Source organism: Gossypium hirsutum, chromosome A10, assembly GCF_007990345.1.
Source record: "Gossypium hirsutum isolate 1008001.06 chromosome A10, Gossypium_hirsutum_v2.1, whole genome shotgun sequence".
Taxonomy (NCBI): domain Eukaryota; kingdom Viridiplantae; phylum Streptophyta; class Magnoliopsida; order Malvales; family Malvaceae; genus Gossypium; species Gossypium hirsutum.
Window position 1 is genome coordinate 85,864,711 of NC_053433.1, and position 16,437 is coordinate 85,881,147.

Consider the following 16,437-nt stretch of genomic DNA (forward strand, 5'->3'; position numbering starts at 1 on the left):
GTGGTAATTCAGATCCAAGCTCATTAGAGTATATGTCGTTGCAGGGGATTTAGCCTGGACTGGTAATCCCGCCATAAGAGCAAGGTTTATGGGAGTGCGTACTTGAAATGATCACTTGTATGAATTGACAGTGAATGGGATATCCATCGAGATTCCGAGAAATTCAACAAGATTAATATGAGAAATGAAATAAAAGGGTTCTTGCCATGATAAACTCATTTATGTTATATGATACTATTATGATGCATATGAATTGTCATGTTTGGACGAGTGTTATGCGAAGTGATAGCACAGGTAAGTAGTCAAAACCCTTGGACTTGTAATAAGAATGAAAATGAAAGAGTGGTACTTATGAGAGTAATTTCATGAAAATCTTGTGATGGTATCATTATATTGTACTAAAACAGTTTGGACAGCTGCAGGACTTCCTACTTTGAACATCCACCAAAAATTTTGGAACTTGAATTAGAGACTGAGTAAGATATGAAATTATATCTTATTGGGTATAGTTTTACATAGTGGAAACGGCGTAAGTAAAAGAATTTCATATTATGAGATATTTGAATTTTTGTGAGACACGGTCAGAGTGATTTCGGGCTCACCTGTCTTAGCTTTGGAAAATCATTAAAAATTTTATGAAAATAGTCATAGGTTATAAATTACATGATTAAAATCCTAAATGAGTCTATTGTCACTGGAAATAGATGGAAGCATCATCCAAGTCCCGTACTATGAGATAAATAAATTTTAGTGAAGAAAGGATGAAGCTGTCAAACAGCGAAATAGGGGAGAATTTGAATAAGAAACTGTACTTATTGGCTAGACCAAAAATTCTGAAAATTTTATAGTAAGAAGATATATGAGTCTAGTTTCTTTGAAAATTAGCGGTTCTCAATTTGGAGTCCTGTAACTCCAGATATAAATAATTTAGTGACCGTGACTTGAGAAAACAACTTAACTAGACTTTGAATAAATAGAGAGGAATTGAAAAATAGCATGTTAATACATTGCTTATTATTTTTCATGCGAGCTTACTAAGCGTAAAGCTTACTCCGTCATTTCTATTTCTTTTAGTGTCATCAGGTCGGCTCGAGTTGGAGATTTTCGGAGGCAGCATCACACTATCAAGCCAACACTTGTGGAATATTGTCACATATGTTAGAATTATCAAGTGAGTGGCATGTATAGGGACCCAGTTCTATGAAATGTTTTATTTTGATTTGGACAAATATATTGGCCCATTTTGACCTAGTGTATATGGGCATGAGATGTGGATCATATTGATTATGGCTTGTAAGTCTAGCTAGTCATGTTATGATTTATTGCTTATGATGTGAAGATATGATTATGTTTGTTTGTCATGCATGGTTGGCAATATGTCATATGTGTTGAATGCATGTTTTATAATCATGAATTAAATATGTAATATGGAGATAAAATAATAATTCTTTGAACATGGAAGTTTGATGATAAGTTGGAATAAATTGGCACAAAGATAACTATGGTATGACTAGTCTTGGTTTAATGTAGGAATGTGTAACACATGCATGTTGATAGGTAAATGATAGGTTTGTATCATAATTGAGAATGTTGAATACATTGGATCCATGTATATGTGTGTGCATGTAAGGGTAAGAAAAAGGCTTGAAAAATAGCCTAAGAGTTAACTACATGGGATGAGACACGGCCATGTGTCTCCACCTTGTGAGGGACACGGGCGTGTGGCCTGGCGGTGTGGTTCAATTTATTTGCTGACGTCATAAACAGAGAGTTACACGGCCTGAGAACACGGGTGTGTTTATGACACACGGGCGTGCCCCTATGTCCACACGGGTGTGTGTGACAGCCCTAAATTGACCCTAGTCAGGAAGTGGTTTCGGGACCGCTAAGCCGAGTCACCGAAGTATTTGGATGTGATAATTATTGTCTAGAATATGTGAATATGAATGTGTGAAAGTTTTAAACTTCGATTTAGTCGATTGCATGTGAACCTAGTTAATAGGACTTGTGTGTGACACTTTTGAAATGCGATAGGTTAATTTATAAGGACCTATTTAAGCATGTAGTGAAAATATTGGCTTTGCATGTCAAATACTCCTTTTGTATGCATAGTGGCCGGCCATGATGGAGCATATATTAGACTATGTGGTAAATTTCCATGAAGTGGTCATTATTTTAAGTAAAAGAAAAGAAATAATAAAAGAAATACTAAGGATACTAAAAGAAAAAAAAAGAAAGAGGGAGGTTATCACCTTGTTCTTCTTGGCCGATTGTAGAGAGGAAGATAGGAGGGTAGCATTCGGTCACTTGAAGCTTGAGAAGGTTAGTAAAATTTTGTTAGTTTTGAAATTTTAAGCTTAGTTTAAGTCATTTAGCTAGCTCCATATTAGCCCATTTGAAAACTTGGAATTTTTGATGGATGGATGGAGCATTCGGCTATGGTTATTAAAGAAGGAATTTGATTATTTCCTTTAAGTTTTGATGAAGAATGTGTTGAGTAAATTAGGGGTTTGAACACTTAAGGATTCGGCATTGTTCATGATTTTTTTTTAGAAGGTGAGTTTGAATGATATGAGTAATGTCATGTATGGGTTTCGGCTTTGATAAGTAAAAATATAAGGGTAATTGAAATGAATAATTGGAGGCTTAATCATCAAGAGGTTCGGCTATGGACTATAAGTGTTAGCTAATTCGGCACAAGAGTATAAATGTTAATTACTTTATAATTGAAGCCTTGAAGAATAGGTTGTGGATCATTAAAGTGTTGAAGGTTAAATCTTTAAGCTTGGTTAATTTGGACATTCGGCTATTCTCATGACACTAGATACAAGGGTATGAAAGGTTATCTATATATATAAGTTTAATTTATTCATGGTAACTTGGCATGTGGATTGGATATATGTTAGTTAATACATGCATTTGGAGGTGATGTGTTAAATAATTAGGTATACGGTTTGGTTTCATTATTGAGTATAAGGGCTAAGTGTTTTAAATTGCCTTTGATGTATACATGTTTATATTGAAATATTAAGGCTATGTTAGCCAATTGAGGGTTTCGGCCAAGATATTCAAATAGATTGGTGTGAATGTTTGAGTGATGAATTTGACTCTTGTGTCGAGTTGGGATGATATGTGTATTTATATAAAACTAAATGATGCTAAATAAATTCGATTATGCATGGTATTGAGCTAGTATCATGTTCGTTGGTACATGAGTAGAGTATATGTCTGATGTTTAATATTTAGTTAATAACATCTTTTGTACTTAGTTGTATGGTATACATGTATTAAATCGAATCGCTAAATTGATAAGTTATTTAATAAAATCTACTTGTTGAATCAAGCTCAAGAGCCAAGAGGGTCAAAATCTGATAAAGGAAAGGAAAAAGTGATCGAGTAGTCTATCCACAACTATTCAAAGTATCCGAGGTAAGTCTTCGAGTAATGACCCTACTTGAATTATATTGAACTGATTAGTCATACTATGACGGATAGTCGAATGTGCATAGAGACTAAGTTATAAAGCCAATCGAAATCATGCTCTTTGTGAGTGGCTATTGAGCCGAAATTTGAAAGGTTTAATAAATGATTTGTGTTTGAGCCTTAGTAACGAAAATAAGATATGGATGTGTTAAGATTATAGATATATGTGTGCATGAGCATTTGATATATCCGGGCTAAGACCCGAAGGCATTTGTGCGAGTTGATATATCCGGGCTAAGACCCGAAGGCATTTGTGCGAGTTGATATATCCGGGCTAAAACCCGAAGGCATTTGTGCGAGTTGATATATCCGGGCTAAGACCCGAAGGCATTCGTGCGAGTTGCTATACCCGGGTTAAGACCCGAAGGCAATTGTGCTTGCGGTTATATCCGGCTAAATTTCGAAGAGACTTGGGTTTGAATGTGAGCGTTTTGTGCTGTAACTAATTCAATTAATACGCTCGACTAACCCGAACGATAAGGTATGTTTGCATGTGCTTCGGAAAAGTCGATTCGTTTTAAATAGTATTCGTGCAATCGGCTAACGAACTTTCGGCTTTTAGATAGGTTGATACCTTGTGTGTATATATGTTGATGAAGTGTGAAGTAAGTATGATTATGAGAAAGTGTATCAATAAAGTGATTCAGTTAGCTATGTGAATGTAATACTTTAGTCAAAGCCGATTTCATTACTTGAAACTTACTAAGCTTAAATTGCTTACCCGGTTGCTTTGGCTCTCTGTTTTATAGATTTTGTTCGTTAGCTATCGGATTCGGGATCAACGAAGTCGAAGTCATCCACACTATCAAAGCTCTTTTGGTACTCTTTTTGTTGAACTCTGGATATGGCATGTATAGGACTACCCCTTGTTGTTTTAAGTACTTTTTGTGATGTATGTGTGTACAGCCATGCGAAAATGGCTTGTAGAAGTGGAGTATGGCATTAGACCATTTGTGTTTATGTATGTTTATATGGTTTCATGATGTGACTATGGTTTGGAATGGAAGTGTTGGGCAAATGATCAGCCATTGGAATGGCTAAATATGATCATATGTGGACCCATGTATGACGAATCCCTAGTTGGTCCATGGTAACCACGGAACAGGTAAAGTTTACCTTGAAAACAGATGCTGACAGCAGCAGTGGTGTGGATTTGAAAAATCACAAAATTTGTAGGAATGGAGTTAAATAGTGAATAAATTATGTAATCGAACCTTGATGAATCTATTTTCATATGAAAGTAACGAAAAAAATCATATGGACAGTATATTAAGAGATATTAAAGTTCTCGTGAAACAGGGCCAGAACGGTTTCTGGATCTCCTGTTTCGAATTTGATAATTCACCATAAATTATCCAGAGATAATTAGAATCATGCCTTAAATGTGTGGATTCCCCTTTGAGTCTATTTTCATTAGAAACAAACGGTATCAGTATTGGAGCCCTGTACAAGGAGATATCCAAGTCGTAATGCGCAAAGGTCAGGGTAGTCGATCCCTGTAACATGGGAGATTTTGACTAATAAACTGTACTAATTGGCCCGACCAAAAATTCTAGAAAAAATTATGTAGATGGGCATATGAGTCTAGTTTCAGGGAAAAATCACGAAACAAATTTTCGAGTTGTGAAACTCAAGATATGATTTTTAAAGCGACTAGTACGCAGATTGGCAGTGTCTAGAAAATTTTTAAAAGTCTGTTAACACCTCGTGTTCGACTCCGGTGACGGTCTCGGGTTCGGGGTGTTACATTTGATTGGTATCAGAGCTACGGTTTAGTCGATTCTAGGACTACCGTAATGTGTTGGGGTCTAGCTATACATGCCATTTTATGTGATTAATTGATAGTGTGGTGATTTCTGACATTTGCAAATGTGTTTATTTATAGTAATGGATCCCGATCCCGACCGAGCGGTAGCTGATGATCTTGAGAGTGTAGCGCCTGCTCTCGCACGAGGGACAGCGCCGGTGGACTCTCAACCTAATGCTAGTAACCCGAATGATGAAGCTAGACAAGCTTTCTATAGTGTGATGAATGATTGGTTCAACCAATACATTCGAACTAATACGGCTGTTCCACAACCTCCATTCCCGACTAATACAACCCCCGCACCTACAATACCTCCGGTAACTGACCAAATAAGGTCAAATAAGCCCCCAGTTGACAGAATCCGAAAACATGGGGCCACTGAATTTAAGGCTACGGATAGCGACGATGTCGAGCAAGCTGAATTTTGGTTGGACAACACTATCCGGGTACTCGATGAGCTATCTTGTACACCCGATGAATGCCTAAAGTGTACTATCTCCTTGCTACGCGATTCTGCCTACTATTGGTGGAGTACTCTGACTTCTGTTGTGCCCCGAGAGCAAGTAACTTGGGAGTTTTTTCAAACTGAGTTTCGGAAAAAGTATATCAGTCAGAGATTTGTTGATAAAAAACGAAAGGAATTTCTTGAGCTTAAGCAAGGTTCTATGTCAGTTACTGATTACGAGCGAAAATTTGTTAGACTTAGTAGATACGCCCGGGAATGTGTTTCGTCCGAGGCTATCATGTGTAAACGCTTCGAGGATGGGCTGAATGAAAATATAAAAATGTTCGTTGGCATTCTTGAAATACGAGAGTTCGTAGTACTTGTCGAGCGAGCTTGTAAAGCCGAAGAGCTTAGAAAAGAAAAACAAAAAGTTGATGTGGGAACTGGGGAGTTTCGTAAAAGATCCTCGGGAAAGTCTCTTCAACAGGCATCGAAGAAATTTCGAGATGATGTGGGCCGGTCTAGAGGCACTTCTGGCCTTTTTAGACGAGACCGTGATCGACCCCCTATGGGTACCCGAGGCACTTCGATCGCTAGTGTTGGGAATGAACGTCAAGACAGAACAGAATGTCGATATTGCGGTAAATGGCATTCGGGGAGTTGTAGATTCCATGACCGCTCCTGTTACAAGTGTGGATCAGTTGACCACTTCATTAAAGATTGCCCGAGGCTGTCTGAACAGAATGTAAATCAGAGTGGGAAACCGGGTGCTACCACTGCTCGAGGTAGACCATCTAGAAATACGGGCAATGCTAGTGGTGGTCAGAGAGGATCTAGAGATGCTACGACCAGATCCGAGGCTCGTGCGCCTGCTAGAGCTTATGCTATACGTGCCCGCGAGGATGCTTCTTCGCCTGATGTTATTACCGGTACTTTTACTCTCTTTGACACTAATGTAATTGCTTTGATTGACCCCGGTTCTACTCATTCTTACATATGTGAAACCTTAGCATCCAGTAAGACTTTACCTATTGAGTCTACTGAGTTCGTAATTCGGGTGTCAAATCCCTTGGGTCGTTACGTGCTTGTCGACAAAGTGTGCAAGAAATGTCCCTAGTAATTCGAGGTTCCTGTTTTCCGGCGGACTTGATGCTTTTGCCGTTTGATGAATTTGATGTTATTCTCGGGTTGGATTGGTTGACCGTGCATGATGCGGTTGTGAATTGCAAAAGCAAGACTATTGATTTGAGGTGTGCGAATAACGAAGTAATCCGAGTTGAGTCTACGGACTTGGATGGGGTGCCAGCTGTAATATCCTCAATGTTGGCCCAGAAATATGTAAGAAAAGGGTGCGAAGCATACCTTGCGTATGTACTGGATGACCAAGAATTAGAAAGGAAACCCGAATCTATGCCGGTGGTTTGTGAATACCCGGATGTTTTTCCTGAAGAATTGCCGGGTTTACCACCTGTTCGGGAGATAGAGTTTGGTATTGAGCTTGTACCTGGGACTACGCCGATTTCGATAGCTCCGTATCGTATGGCACCAACCGAGTTAAAAGAGTTGAAAGCTCAGTTGCAAGAATTGACGGATAGAGGTTTCGCTCGGCCAAGTTTCTCACCTTGGGGTGCACCAGTATTGTTCGTGAAAAAGAAGGACGGAACCATGAGGTTGTGCATTGACTATCGTCAACTGAATAAAGTGACGATAAAGAATAAATATCCGTTACCGCGTATTGATGATTTGTTTGATCAACTAAAGGGGGCCTCAGTGTTCTCAAAAATAGATTTGAGATCGGGTTGTTATCAGTTGCGGATTCGAGATTCGGACGTACCCAAAACTGCTTTCAGAACGAGGTACGGTCACTACGAATTCTTAGTGATGCCGTTTGGGCTCACTAATGCCCCTGCAGTATTTATGGATTTGATGAATCGGATCTTCAGACCATATTTGGATCGGTTCGTAGTTGTGTTCATTGATGCAAGAAGGTCGAGTTGTGGCCTATGCGTCGAGGCAATTGAAGCCACACGAGAGAAATTATCCGACCCATGATCTCGAACTAGCTGCCATCGTATTTGCTTTGAAAATATGGCAACATTATTTGTTTGGTGAGAAGTGCCATGTATTTTCGGATCACAAAAGTCTCAAATATTTGATGACTCAGCGAGACTTGAATCTGCGACAAAGACGTTGGCTTGAGTTGTTGAAAGATTACGAGCTTGTCATTGATTACCACCCGGGAAAGGCTAATGTGGTTGCGGACGCCTTAAGCCGGAAGTCATTGTTTGCTTTACGAGCGATGAATGTGCATTTGTCTGTTCTACCCGACAATGTGTTAGTAGCTGAATTAAAAGCCAAACCATTATTGACTCATCAAATTCGTGAAGCTCAGAAAGTCGATGATGAATTGGTTGCAAAACGGGCTGAGTGTGTTCCGAACAAGGAATCGGAGTTTCAAATTGATGATGATGATTGTTTGAGGTTCAGAAGTCGTTTGTGTGTTCCAAGGAATTCGGGACTCATTTCGATGATTCTGAAGGAAGCTCATTGTAGCCGAATGTCAATTCACCCGGGGAGTACGAAAATGTACAACGATTTGAAACGTTGGTTTTGGTGGCATGGTATGAAACGAGACATCTCCGACTTTGTTTCGAGATGTTTAATATGTCAACAAGTGAAAGCGGAACATCAAGTGCCTTCAGGATTACTTCAGCCGATCATGATACCCGAGTGGAAATGGGATCGAGTCACAATGGACTTTGTGTCCGGACTGCCATTGTCAACAAGTAAGAAGGATGCGATTTGGGTTGTGGTTGATAGACTGACTAAGTCGGCTCACTTTATCCCCGTGCGTACGGATTTTCATTGGATAAACTAGCCGAATTGTATGTTTCTCAGATTGTGAGATTACACGGGGTACCTATTTCTATCGTGTCGGATAGAGATCCGAGATTTACCTCACGATTTTGGAAGAAATTGCAAGAAGCTTTGGGTACCAAGCTGCATTTTAGCACTGCTTTTCACCCCCAAACCGATGGTCAATCCGAGCGGATAATTCAGATACTTGAGGATATGTTGAGATGTTGCATCCTCGAGTTCAGTAGTTCATGGGAACGGTATTTACCTTTGATTGAATTCGCTTACAACAATAGTTTTCAATCAAGTATTAAGATGGCACCTTACGAGGCTTTGTACGGTCGTAAATGCCGTACACCATTGTTTTGGACCGAGCTCGGTGAAAGTAAAATTTTCGGAGTTGATTTGATTAAGGATGCCGAACAGAAAGTAAAAGTAATCCGTGAAAGTCTGAAAGCAGCCACAGATCGTCAGAAGTCGTACGCGGATTTGAAACGAAAAGACATCGAGTATCAGGTGGGAGACAAAGTGTTCCTTAAAGTTTCACCTTGGAAAAAGATACTCAGATTTGGCCGTAAGGGCAAATTGAGTCCGAGATTCATTGGGCCGTACGAAATCTCCGGACGAGTTGGTCCAGTTGCGTATAGATTGATTTTGCCCCCTGAACTTGAAAAGATTCACAACGTTTTCCATGTCTCGATGCTTCGACGATATAGATCCGACCCGTCGCATGTAATCGCTCCATCTGAGATCGAGATTCAACCTAACTTAAGTTATGAAGAACAACCGGTTCGCATTTTGATGCGTGAAGTAAAAGAGTTGCGAAATAAGAAAATCCCATTAGTGAAGGTGTTGTGGCATAAACACGGAATAGAAGAAGCCACTTGGGAACTTGGGAACTCTATGAAGGACCGATATCCAAAATTATTCACCGGTAAGATTTTCGGGGACGAAAATTTCTTAAGTGGGGGAGAGTTGTGACAGCCCTAAATTGACCCTAGTCGGGAAGTGGTTTCGGGACCGCTAAGCCGAGTCACCGAAGTATTTGGATGTGATAATTATTGTTTAGAATATGTGAATATGAATGTGTGAAAGTTTTAAACTTCGATTTAGTCGATTGCATGTGAACCTAGTTAATAGGACTTGTGTGTGACACTTTTGAAATGCGATAGGTTAATTTATAAGGACCTATTTAAGCATGTAGTGAAAATATTGGCTTTGCATGTCAAATACTCCTTTTGTATGCATAGTGGCCGGCCATGATGGAGCATATATTAGACTATGTGGTAAATTTCCATGAAGTGGTCATTATTTTAAGTAAAAGAAAAGAAATAATAAAAGAAATACTAAGGATACTAAAAGAAAAAAAAAGAAAGAGGGAGGTTATCACCTTGTTCTTCTTGGCCGATTGTAGAGAGGAAGATAGGAGGGTAGCATTCGGTCACTTGAAGCTTGAGAAGGTTAGTAAAATTTTGTTAGTTTTGAAATTTTAAGCTTAGTTTAAGTCATTTAGCTAGCTCCATATTAGCCCATTTGAAAACTTGGAATTTTTGATGGATGGATGGAGCATTCGGCTATAGTTATTAAAGAAGGAATTTGATTATTTCCTTTAAGTTTTGATGAAGAATGTGTTGAGTAAATTAGGGGTTTGAACACTTAAGGATTCGGCATTGTTCATGATTTTTTTTTAGAAGGTGAGTTTGAATGATATGAGTAATGTCATGTATGGGTTTCGGCTTTGATAAGTAAAAATATAAGGGTAATTGAAATGAATAATTGGAGGCTTAATCATCAAGAGGTTCGGCTATGGACTATAAGTGTTAGCTAATTCGGCACAAGAGTATAAATGTTAATTACTTTATAATTGAAGCCTTAAAGAATAGGTTGTAGATCATTAAAGTGTTGAAGGTTAAATCTTTAAGCTTGGTTAATTTGGACATTCGGCTATTCTCATGACACTAGATACAAGGGTATGAAAGGTTATCTATATATATAAGTTTAATTTATTCATGGTAACTTGGCATGTGGATTGGATATATGTTAGTTAATACATGCATTTGGAGGTGATGTGTTAAATAATTAGGTATACGGTTTGGTTTCATTATTGAGTATAAGGGCTAAGTGTTTTAAATTGCCTTTGATGTATACATGTTTATATTGAAATATTAAGGCTATGTTAGCCAATTGAGGGTTTCGGCCAAGATATTCAAATAGATTGGTGTGAATGTTTGAGTGATGAATTTGACTCTTGTGTCGAGTTGGGATGATATGTGTATTTATATAAAACTAAATGATGCTAAATAAATTCGATTATGCATGGTATTGAGCTAGTATCATGTTCGTTGGTACATGAGTAGAGTATATGTCTGATGTTTAATATTTAGTTAATAACATCTTTTGAACTTAGTTGTATGGTATACATGTATTAAATCGAATCGCTAAATTGATAAGTTATTTAATAAAATCTACTTGTTGAATCAAGCTCAAGAGACAAGAGGGTCAAAATCTGATAAAGGAAAGGAAAAAGTGATCGAGTAGTCTATCCACAACTATTCAAAGTATCCGAGTTAAGTCTTCGAGTAATGACCCTACTTGAATTATATTGAAATGATTAGTCATACTATGACGGATAGTCGAATGTGCATAGAGACTAAGTTATAAAGCCAATCGAAATCATGCTCTTTGTGAGTGGCTATTGAGCCGAAATTTGAAAGGTTTAATAAATGATTTGTGTTTGAGCCTTAGTAACGAAAATAAGATATGGATGTGTTAAGATTATAGATATATGTGTGCATGAGCATTTGATATATCCGGGCTAAGACCCGAAGGCATTTGTGCGAGTTGATATATCCGGGCTAAGACCCGAAGGCATTTGTGCGAGTTGATATATCCGGGCTAAGACCCGAAGGCAATTATGCAAGTTGATATATCCGGGCTAAGACCCGAAGGCATTCGTGCGAGTTGCTATACCCGAGTTAAGACCCAAAGGCAATTGTGCTTGCGGTTATATCCGGCTAAATTTCGAAGAGACTTGGGTTTGAATGTGAGCGTTTTGTGCTGTAACTAATTCAATTAATACGCTCGACTAACCCGAACGATAAGGTATGTTTGCATGTGCTTCGGAAAAGTCGATTCGTTTTAAATAGTATTCGTGCAATCGGCTAACGAACTTTCGGCTTTTAGATAGGTTGATACCTTGTGTGTATATATGTTGATGAAGTGTGAAGTAAGTATGATTATGAGAAAGTGTATCAATAAAGTGATTCAGTTAGCTATGTGAATGTAATACTTTAGTCAAAGCCGATTTCATTACTTGAAACTTACTAAGCTTAAATTGCTTACCCGGTTGCTTTGGCTCTCTGTTTTATAGATTTTGTTCGTTAGCTATCGGATTCGGGATCAACGAAGTCGAAGTCATCCACACTATCAAAGCTCTTTTGGTACTCTTTTTGTTGAACTCTGGATATGGCATGTATAGGACTACCCCTTGTTGTTTTAAGTACTTTTTGTGATGTATGTGTGTACAGCCATGCGAAAATGGCTTGTAGAAGTGGAGTATGGCATTAGACCATTTGTGTTTATGTATGTTTATATGGTTTCATGATGTGACTATGGTTTGGAATGGAAGTGTTGGGCAAATGATCAGCCATTGGAATGGCTAAATATGATCATATGTGGACCCATGTATGACGAATCCCTAGTTGGTCCATGGTAACCACGGAACAGGTAAAGTTTACCTTGAAAACAGATGCTGACAGCAACAGTGGTGTGGATTTGAAAAATCACAAAAATTTGTAGGAATGGAGTTAAATAGTGAATAAATTATGTAATCGAACCTTGATGAATCTATTTTCATATGAAAGTAACGAAAAAAATCATATGGACAGTATATTAAGAGATATTAAAGTTCTCGTGAAACAGGGCCAGAACGGTTTCTGGATCTCCTGTTTCGACTTTGATAATTCACCATAAATTATCCAGAGATAATTAGAAGTCATGACTTATATGTGTGGATTCCCCTTTGAGTCTAGTTTCATTAGAAACAAACGGTATCAGTATTGGAGCCCTGTACAAGGAGATATCCAAGTCGTAATGCGAAAAGGTCAGGGTAGTCGATCCCTGTAACATGGGAGACTTTGACTAATAAACTGTACTAATTGGCCCGACCAAAAATTCTAGAAAAAATTATGTAGATGGGCATATGAGTCTAGTTTCAGGGAAAAATCACGAAACAAATTTTTGAGTTGTGAAACTCAAGATATGATTTTTAAAGCGACTGTTACGTAGATTGGCAGTGTCTGGAAAATTTTTAAAAGTCTGTTAACACCTCGTGTTCGACTCCGGTGACGGTCTCGGGTTCGGGGTGTTACAGTGTGTGACCTTGTTTCATAAGAAAAAATTCTACGTTTTTTCCCAGAGCTTTCCAAAGTTCTCGGATTGGTCCCGAACCCTTTCTAAAGTATGTTTTGGGTTTCATAAACACAAATAAGGGACTATGTGCATGTGATAGAATGATTTAAAATATGAATGAAATTTTATGGCCCGATTTGCATGATTGTTTGTGTTTAAGTCTGGTAATGCCTCGTACCCTGTCCCGACGTAGGACACAAGTAAAGGGTTTATAGCGTATGTGCAATATTACTCTTCTGGATTTTCTCAAGGATATCATCGATCTTTTTATTATTCAATATGGTTTTTATTCTCAGAAATTCAGTATAGCTTCACATTTTCAATTTCATTATCTCGATTTTCTTGTCATCCTTATGGTCTAATCTTGTTTAGCAAACATGGTTTATCTGTGAAAGATATTCAATGGCCAGAGATTATTACATTATTTACTGTTATAAATGCTGACTCGATCATGGGAGTTCAGTAATATGGATCTTAGATTATAGAAGTTGTATTACTGTGCTGGTTGTTTTTGGGACTACTATCGGTTTTCTTCTTCTATTTGGAGAGTATTATTGAATTTGAGGTAATGTTACATCTATACTGTTGAAAAGTTGGTCCTATTATGGCACTATGATTTTTAATCTATCTGATGATTATGGCTTTCAAAATAATTCAAAGCTTCGGTGTTAATAATTGAAATAGCTTTATTATATAATTTCTTTTCAATTTTTGTGAAAGGGTTTTCTATGATAGCCATGTCAATGATACAGTTATTACAGAAAGATGTAAGATATGAATGGTCTGATAAATGTCAGTAAATTTTTGACTAGATGAAAGCTCTGTTGACTGAAGCACCAGTTCTGGTTTAGCTTGAATCAGGTAACGAATTTGTGATTTACAGAGATGTATCATTGAATGGGTTAGACTGTGTTTTGGTGTAGTAAGGCAAAGTAATAGCCTATATTTCCAGACAGTTAAAACCATATGAAAAGAATTACCCAATACATGAATTATATTTGACAACTATTGTATTTGCACTGAAAATTTGGTGACATTATCAGTTGGTGAAAAATGTTGTATATTTACTGCTCATAAAAGTTTAAATTATCTGATGTCGCAAAAAAATTTGAATCTGAGACATAGTGGATAGCTAGAGCTATTGAAAGACTATGATTTGATAATTGATTTTCATTTGGGGAAAACAAGTGAAATTACTGATAATCTGAGTTGAAAATCTTTGTTTTCTTTACAAGCAATGAATATCTGATTATTATTGTTTGATGATGGCTCAATTTTTAGCTGAGCTTAAAGCTAAATTGATGTTTCTACAACAAATCTAGAAAGCTCAGAAAAGTTATAATGAGTTCCAAGTTAAAATGAGTATAATGTGAATTAACTTTTGATTCAGAATTTCAAATATGACTCAATGATTGTCTATTATTTAGAGGTATAGCCTGCGTACCGAAGGATTCAGAGCTTGTACAGAAAATTTTTTATGAATGCTCCCAGTGGTACAATGTCTGTTCATCTGGGGAACGATAAAATGCATAACAATTTAAAATAGATATATTGGTAGCCCGAAATGAAATGTGGTATTTCTAAAATTGTATTTAAATGCTTGATATGTCAATAAGCTAAAGCTAAAGATTAGGTACTGATACCTTCAGGACTGTTACATTTAGTGATGATACCAAAATAGAAATGGGATAAAGTTACTATGAATTTTATATCAGAATTACCCTTGTCTCTGAAAAAGAAAGATGTTATTGGGTAATTATTGATCATTTGACGAAGTCTGCATATTTTATCCTGGTATGAATGGATTTCTTACTTAATAGATTGTCTATCTGTTTCCTGATATTGTCAGATTTCATGATATGCCAATTTCCATTATATCTGATTGAAATCAACGGTTCACATTCCGATTCCAGAACAAGTTATAGGAAACTCTGGGTACGCGGTTACATTTTAGTACTGCATTTCGTCCTCAGATGGATGATCAATCTAAATATGTGATTTAGATTTTTGAAAATATGTTTCGGATTTGTATTTTAGAATTAAATGCAATTGGAAAAGAAATGATTATCGTTTGTCAAATTCGCATATAATAAAAGTTTTCAGTCAAGTATTAAAATGACACCGTACGAAGCTCTGTATGATAATGAATGTAAAACTCCATAGTATTAGACTGAGCTTAGTAAGGAAAAGAATACATGGAGTTGATTTGATCCATGGAACTGAAGAAAAAGTGAAAGTGATCTGAGATAGTATTAAGACAGCTTCTAATTGTCAGAGATTTTATGCGAATCTTAGATAAAAAAAAATAGAGTTCTGAGTTAGAGATAAAATATCCTTGAAATTTTGTCATAGAATAAAGTTCTCCGGTTTGACCGTAAAGGCAAATTAAGTCCGCGGTTTATTAGGCCATATGAGATAATTGAAAAGAATCGAACTTGTTACGTACAGATTGACATTATTGTCAGAGCTTGATAGAATTCACAATGTTATTCATGTGTATATGTTAAGATGGTATCGATCAGATCCGTCACATGTTATTTCTCTAATAGATATTGGAATTTAGTTTGACATGACTTACAGTAAAGGATTAATTGAAATTCTGGCACTTGAAGTGAAAGAACTGAGAAATAAAAAGGTAACTTTAGTAAAAGTTTTCCAACGACACTATGTAGAAGAAGCTACCTGGGAATCGAGGAAATTATGAGAAAGTAATATATGAACCTCATTACTGGTGAAATTTTCAAGGACGAAAATTCTTAAGGGAAGAGAGTAGTAACAGCCCATTTTCGATAAAATCAGAACAGTGGTTTTGGGACCACAAATCCGATTCCAGAAATAAAAATTATTTTAAAATTATTTTATGGTCTACAGTACGATAGTAATGTCGTATAAAAATCTCGTAAAGAAATTTTACTGATTACATGTTTAATTTGATAAAGGACCAAATTGCACAAAGTGAAAAAGTTGAGTTCTAATAGCTAAAGGGATTAAATAGCTATGTAAATTAAAATTTGAGGTCCTTAAATGGTAGATAAACCATTAGAAATGCTTAGTTGTTAAGGATGTTGATCCATCCAAGGAAAATAAAATAAAGAAAAGGATGAAAGTGAAAAGTGAAAAAAATAAAGATAATAAATGATTCAAACATGAAAATATCATCAATTTATCATCTTTTTCCCCAAAAAAATAAATGGAAACCCTAGGAAAGAGAAAGCAAGCTTTATTGGCTTAATTAGGTATGTTTTCTTATCCCGTTTTTAATAATTCTTATATTTTCGAGATTGTAATAGCTTAATTTAGCTATCTCGGGGACTATTTCTAAAGTTAGTAAAGTACTAGGGGTTTGCCATGGATGAGTATGCTGAAATATTGAAATTTATCGTAGAAAATGAAATGTTTTTGATAGATAAACAACTTTTGTAAAGTGAATTTTGAT